This window comes from Triticum dicoccoides, chromosome 4A, assembly GCF_002162155.2.
Source record: "Triticum dicoccoides isolate Atlit2015 ecotype Zavitan chromosome 4A, WEW_v2.0, whole genome shotgun sequence".
NCBI lineage: Eukaryota > Viridiplantae > Streptophyta > Magnoliopsida > Poales > Poaceae > Triticum > Triticum dicoccoides.
Genome location: NC_041386.1, coordinates 600,097,437 through 600,105,185, shown reverse-complemented (window position 1 = coordinate 600,105,185; position 7,749 = coordinate 600,097,437). Strand labels below are relative to the sequence as shown.

Genomic DNA, 7,749 nt, shown 5'->3' with positions numbered 1-7,749 from the left:
GGGGGGGGTCACACCATAATGTCACAAAATCAATTGTCGCATCTATAAATAATTGCCATTACCATGGACACTTCATAGTTCATACTCCCGCATTCACCAACAATTCAGAGTTCGTAGTTGGCATTACCACAACACGCATCCTGCATGTAAAACAGTTCAGAAATTCAGAGTTCAGAGTTTAAAGGTGGGCGTGAGTAGATCAATCCGGCTCCATCCTAGAGAACGCAGGGTGCCGAAGGTATAAGAACCACATGCCGCAGCCAGCCACAATCTGCCCCTTTAACCGTCTTTCACGATAGCCACCTCCGCCCGCCTACTGTCGTCTGCTAGTCCGTCGTCGCACTAGCGTACGCCATCAGAGAGGGAGGGATGGCGCGGAGGCAGGGAGAGCCAGCGCCGGAGAGGAAGAGCTGGGTGGGTGGCCTGCGGAGTTGAGATCGAGAGGAGAAAGAGACGAGGGGGTTGTCAGGGAGGGCAAGAGTGAGGCCTTGTGCGTCGCCTGGCCGATTTGGAGGTATGACCAGGTTTGGCATATCGAGCGAATATGCCATTCCAGGAACGTATGGGTTACGACTCCTCGTATGGACCAAACACGAGAATGTGCCTTAGGGAGGGAACGGACCAGCTACATTCCACCTAATGACACAAACCAAACACACCCGTAAATGACAAAAAAAACTAGCTACTATTTTAGCTGTATCTAGTATTATATGAATGTCATATCATACTCCATAACAAAGCTGCAGTACAATCTAACGGTCAGGAACAGTGCTGTGAAATCTTGAGACATGACTGACAGTCCTGCTAGAATTTGAAAAAGCAAAACTTAATGATCAGTCATATTTATGCACTTCACTATGAGAAACAACTCACTTTTAACCATAATAGATATCTGGAAGGTATGTTTCAGTCTAATTTTACTACCAGTGGTGTGTGAGAAGGCAGATTCTGTGACCATACAAATTATCCATGTACATACTTACGTATGAGTTTTCAGAGCTTAAATCGCGCCCGTCATCTTCGGCATGGTGCCAAAGCGGCGCCGCAGGACTCGCCTGGTTGCTGATGGTCTCCCAGACCGGGCCTGGGTTCAGGACATTGCGGGCGCTCTAGGCCCACCGGCCATGGTGCAATACATTGAGCTTTGGCGGCGCGTGTGCCTCATCGCTCTTGCGGACCGCTCGGACAATCTACGTTGGCGCTGGACCGCCAATGGCCTCTACTCCGCCAAGTCCTGCTATGACGTGCTCTTCCTCGGCTCCACCAGTTCACCGCATGCTACTCTCACCTGGAAGACTTGGGCTCCCCTCAGCGTCCAGATTTTCATGTGGCTCGCCTTACAGGACCGATGTTGGACGAGTGAGCGACTAGCACGCCACGGTCTTCCACACTCCCCTGCGTGCGTGCTCTGCGACCAGGCCACCGAGTCTATGCAGCATCTCCTGATCGGCTGCCCCTTCCCCCGCACGGTCTGGCATGGCATCTTCTCCAAGCTCAGGCTCACTGCTACCATGCCCATCGGGCATGAGTCCTTCTTCGACTGGTGGCATGAGGCCACTACGTCCGCCATGCTCTCTCTTCGCAAGGGCACCGCTTCGCTCGGAATCGTCGTGGCCTGGACCTTATGGAAGCATAGAAACGCTTGTATCTTCAACAACGCCAGCCCCTCCACTGCCGAGGCCATCAAGGCTGCCCTTGCCGAGGCTAGGTTCTGGGCGATGGCAGGTGCCAAGGGGCTTCGTGTTTTCATTTTCGACCCGCCTTGATTCTTGTTGCCACTACTGTAATGCACTGCTGACCTAGCCACCAAATGTGTGGCTTCGTTTAGTGCATGTAACTCTCTTCTTTCTATCAATGAAATGATACGCTCTCATGCGTATTTGAGAAAAAGAGAAGTTTTCAGAGCTTGAGTAGGCATACAAAATTTCCTTGTATCAGGTAATAAAATAAAAAACTGATCATATCAAACATCTAAAAGAAAAGGGAAAATCATGGGTAGCAGACCCCAAAAAAGGAGAAATGCTTCGGCTGCATGCAGAATAAAAATGTGGTTGATGTCTCATGTGTTTCTATAATTCCAGAGTTACATAAACCCATGCAGCAAACATAGAGTAGCATCAACTTGAGTGAAACTTTGCAGATAAACATGCAGAGGCGATAAAGGATCATATAGCTACTGAACATTGATGGTCACACTTTCCCTAATAAACCTGTCTTAAGTTTCTTCTAAGCAGGCAAGTGGAGCTAGGAGGGTGGCAGCGGCAAAGTGTAGAAAAATGAGGATGACAGGTTCAGGCCACTATAGAGCGAAGAATGAGTGTCCAAGCCGAGCATGGCGGACACTGATTGTAGGAGTGTAACCTTCCTGGAACTAGGCAGCAGCCATAATTCTATGTATACTATACCTTATAACATACAAGCATTATCTATCCTTGCTGCATATGGTGATGAAGTGATGTGAGCTCCATTATCACGGTTAAATCACTAGGAAGACTCAGAAGATAAATTGTATATAGATACTGACTTCACAAAGACAATTAACCCAAGCAACTCTACAAGTCATTAATAACAAACACAAGCTCAGACAATTAAATCCAACAAAGTCCACTTCCCAGACAACCGTACATGAAAGTAGAACAACCGACATACTACAGAGGTGCAATCTACAACCGTACATAAAAGTAGAACAACCGACATACTACAGAGGTGCAATCTTAGCGTCAACCACATCGCATGCTTCAGCATATGGAGGAGACCAAACAAATTAGACATTTTTCTTCATTTTAGCAACCCATGTATAACCCTGGGTACCTGCAGAACCATCAATGTCATGTCAGTAACCCAATTTGTACTACTCACTCCCAAAAGAAGTCAAATTTTGCACGATTCCAATAGTACATTTTAACTTTGCCATTGTTCAAATTATACAAAAGAATCTAAAGCTGAATCATTGTGTGAACCAAAATTATACTATTAGAAGAAAAAAAATACAAACGGAGAACAACAATAGAAGAACAATTATTCTGTAATGTCCTCATGATTTTTTGCTACATGAGTACATATGATCGCAGTAGGTCATAAAAGATCATTGACTGAATGCCTCAAAGAGAGGCAAACACTAGACTTCTTAGATTGTTCTAGATCAACAGCATACTATTTAGAAATGTGGGAGCTAGACAGTCTAGAAATTATTCACATTCATGCATTACAACCTACAACAATAAATCATGCATAATCCTCTAAACTAAGTATACAAGACAAAAAAAATGCTGCCTAGCTTAAAGACATACACATAACATGAAGATAAATTTACCTCACTCATTCAACCAAGATAGCACATTACTAGATCACAAGAGTTCAAAGTTCCAGCTCCACCCATTTCCACCCAACTCCCCTGCCTAAAACCAAAAAAACAATGAAAATTCAAAAAGAAGTTGAATCAATGGTATGTGCAAACCGCTATATATTTATGTAAATGGAAGAGGGAAAAGTAGCTTTTGTGGCAAGGATAGTAAATGACACCACATCTATTGCCAAGTGCAAAACAAGAATGATAAGACTGTTCCGATTGTCCAGAAAAATGCATTTATCTAGAACACTATTGTCAAAAAAGCCTGTACCATTTATGACCAATATGCCAGAGTAAAGTATGCACATTTTAGCATCTCATATTGCCATTCAAATTATATGAACCAGTACTGTTTTCCAATAGCAAATTAAGTATGTGATGTCATGAATTAATAAGACAAAGATTATCTTGCACATACATTTATTTAATAGCACAACATAACGATCTTTAAGCTTCCAGATGTGGCAATGGGTTAACTATTTCACATAGCAGATATATAGTTTCCTCATATTCTCTTAGTGTAGTTATAGCCACAGTTTCCAATTCTTATAAACCTCCTGATGGAAAGATCATTAAACGGACAGAATCATAGTAAGCATTTAGCAGTGGCAAGGCATCAAAGCAGTAGAAATTCGTTCCAGCTTTAATGTAGTCCAGTAATAATAAGTTACATCACGATAAATCACCGGCACAACAAAGAAACAAACACCTCAATGTATTCTAGTCGATCCTTAGGGATTGTTTGGATAGCTAGTTTTTAGAGAACCGGATAGCTAAAAACGTGTTTTACGGACTAAGTAACTGAAACTTTGTTTGGCTAATCCAATCCTTGGATAAGAAAAACTTGGTTCTCGAAATACTCAGATTTTGCGTTTTTGGAAAAATGGCTCCGAGACGTTTTTGTGCAAACGTGTTTTACAAAAACAGGTCCTGACTTGTGTTGTGAGGCGTGCCGTGGATCTTCATGGAGAAGAACGCCTTCCTCCAAGGCTGGAGCTGGCGCCAACGCTGGCGCCCTGATTTGCGGCAGCCACGACGGATGGTAGCGGACCACGGACGGCGGCGATGGAGAGGCGACTGTGCCAGTGTACGACCATGCTGATAGTGACCTCGTGGTCCTCCCCGACGGCACGATGTGCTGCCCGCTTCCCTCAAGAGACAGGAGTACGACTCCCCGACGCTCGTCGTATAGCCCCGGCACCACGACACCATGACGGCGGAGGGTACTCTTTGCGGGGAAGACGAGCTCGACGACCAGGGTAAACACCCTGCCGGCGGCTGCACGTGGAGTCGTGTTGGTCAACTGGAAGGCGAGCAGCAGCCCATTCAGATTCTATGCTCGGGGTGACAACCTCCGTGACTTGGGGAAGAGCCCGCCGGCGACCACGGACGGGATCCTTGTCGCCGGAGGGGACGCGAGCAGCAGCAACGAAGGAGTCCTGGGCTGGATCTTGGAAGGTTGTCAATGGCGGCCGAGTGGGGATAGCAGGAAGAGATCATGCCTGACATATGATAGAATAGGCTATTCACTATCCAAACAAGGAATAATACATCACTGATTTGTTACTTTCTTGACCCAAACATAATTTTCCATATACTCTTTCTTGATAAAAAAGATTGTAAAACGTGTTTTGTTAAAAATAGGCTAAAAACTGATTTTCTATATACTCGTGGCTAACGCTCCGTATCCAAACAACCACTTAATCATATTAACAATGTTACAGCAATCACATACAGAAAGTAACAGTAATGAATCCCAGCAAAACAAAATAATGGACTATTTTGGTTGTGCAATGTAGATAAGGAGGTCTTACCTGCAGTGTAGAAATTATGGTAGGGATAAAACATGTCGATGCACATGCCATTTCTTTTAATGATATGTTTGATCTGCACTGAGTCAAGTTGGAGCATGAAGTTGCCAATCCCCGTAGACAGAACAATCACATTTGTGTCCTCATCATACCCCACGATAAGTACCAAAGGCTTTGTGCTTGGAAGCAACCCCTTCAAAGGAATGGTTTTCTACAGCAACACCCATCCGACAACACCATCACAGTTAGGTTTCCTCTCCCATAATTGGATGATCCGTTCCGACAAAACAGCAAGGCCTAGTCCACTATTCTCCGTCCGCAAGAGCTGAAAAAACAAGTCAATGGTAACATGGTTGTCTGCCGGCTTCTCGATCACACCAAGACTCTGCATTTGGATGTCAAACACAAGGACATCACCTCCACAAATAAACTAGCAAAGCACATTTCCAACAAGGATGCTGCCCCTTCTGGCATAAATTTCATTTGCTATCGCCGTCGAGAAAATATTTCCCCAAGAACTAGACGACGAGTCATAGAGAGAACCAAATGCCTGGTTGTATCCATTGCAGATCAAGACCAATTTGAACGGGACCAAGATGCAATCGCCAAGCACGTGCCCATGTTCGGCATCAGCGCACAACACCGAGGCATGCCATACACAGAAACTACCCGTTAGGGCATCGTGGAGTCCTGGTGGGAAAGGCACGCGATGTTGCCGGCCGGAGAGAGGATCCCACACGACGGCCTCGCGCCGACACTCGTTGATCAGGACAGCGAGCCCGTTGCGGCCGCCCATGAAGCGCCACTGCTCCATTGAGCTGCGGCTCTTGGGCATGGAGAAACGATGGGCATGTATGCGGTCAGGCAGTTCCAGGACGGGTTTGAAGTCACAGAATACGCCATATCTTTGGCTGAAGAAGCCGATGAGTGGGGGTTTTCCATGGTGTTTGCGGAAGCGTTGGACGAATTGGGGGTCAGAGAGGATGCTGCGCCAGCGCTTGCAGACGGCGGACGCACGAGGGAGGGAGGGAGGCGCAGGAGGATCTCCTGGAGAAGGTCCTCGTCTTCCAGCGGTGGTGCCGATGCCGGCGAGCAACGGCGGCGGCTCATAGTTCAGTCTATTGTTCCTGAAAACAAAGATGGGAAGAGAATCATCAATCAAGACTGTTAAAACCAAATCAAAACTGGGAAAGCAGGAGGTAGAGAGGAGTAATAGAAACCAGGGGCACTCACCGTTTCTTCTAGGGGCTGGATCAGAGCGCCGCCGTTTTCTGCCTCGATCCTCGAGGAGCTAGGGTTAGGGTAAGGGCAAAGGACGCTGGGGCAGGGACGAACGGAGGAGGCAGGGAGAGGTGCGGTCGCCGGAGGGAGAGGCGCGGCTGCCGGAGGGATAGATGGGGCAGAGAGCAGGAGGAGCGCGGTGCAGGGGCGCGGGAGGGACGGCGGCGGCTGGCCTCCGGTGCTGGGAGAGGCGCACAGGTCTGGGAGAGAGATTCGATCTGTGAGGAGTTTTTTCCACTCTCTGATGGGGAATGCGACACTGTACTACTGTATTTTACAAACCGCAGCTATTTTTTTTTACCAAAACGCAATTACTCTGGTGGAATATGACCATCCACAAAAATATGGGAAAAATTCGGAGCCTTATTAACAACGAGTTTGAGCACCCTAAAAAAACGAATTTGAGAGCAAGAGGAGCGTCCTGCAACCACAATTTAGTCTAACGATTAGCTCTGAAAATATATACTATAGTGTATTAAACAATATTGTGAGTAAGAATTATAAAACCTTGCGCATAAACAGTTTTTTCCTGACAAAATGCATAAACTGTTTCATGTATTACACACACTCGATGATGTCAAGCAGGTATTAGTACTACGATGAAGCAGGTACGTCCATCTGCAAGCCATAACGACGAGTAGTCCATCTGAAGCATGCGAGAATGCTTCCCTCCCCTCCGGAGGCGTTCCCGAGGATGCCCCCGGGAGACAACCCTAGCACCGCCGCCCCCGTACCATTGCCTTGCCCCCCTCCCTTGCGGCTGTCGGTGGCGTCGCCGGACAAAGGCCACGTGGCGCAGGCAGCGGCGAGGCGGCTTCTTCCTGCGCGCGGGTGGCACACATTGGGGGCGGCCTCCCCTGCTCGGTGGCGTCGGGCGCCAGCCGGCCTGTGCTTCGGCTTCCCTCCTCTTTAGCGTCCCGATGGGCTGCCAGGGCCGCCTCCTCCCCTCCTCCCCCCTCGACCTCGACTCGTGGGGATCTGGAGGCCTGGGGGCGAGCTGGCGGCGGATCTGGCAGCCCCTACACAGATATGGCTGGTAGTGGCGGTTGGCAGCGGTAGGGGTGACCGGCGGCCCTTCTAAGGTGGTGGTGCTGCAGCTGGTGTTTGCCCTGCAACGGTGGGGTGGCTGGGCACCGGATGGACCTGGCCAGGGCGTGGAGACGCAGGAGTTGTGGTGCTAGTTGACGATTACTTTGGAGGCCTTCTTCGGCGGTAGGGCGCGGTCGATCCGGCGGCTCTCGATGGCGGATGGGTGGCTACCTCTTCCTTGTGTGGTGCTGGCTAGAGGGAGGCTGCTGGACGGACGGG

General features: G+C 48.3%; 1 long non-coding RNA gene across 1 annotated transcript; it reads right to left on the bottom strand.

Annotated features, from left to right (window-relative positions):
• Positions 1 to 2,672: 2,672 nt before the first annotated feature.
• Positions 2,673 to 5,802, bottom strand: LOC119289327. The gene is made up of 3 exons (XR_005141480.1): positions 5,164 to 5,802; positions 3,314 to 3,398; positions 2,673 to 2,811 (listed from the first exon to the last, which is right to left on the bottom strand). It is a non-coding gene; the product is annotated as an uncharacterized LOC119289327 (long non-coding RNA).
• Positions 5,803 to 7,749: the final 1,947 nt, after the last annotated feature.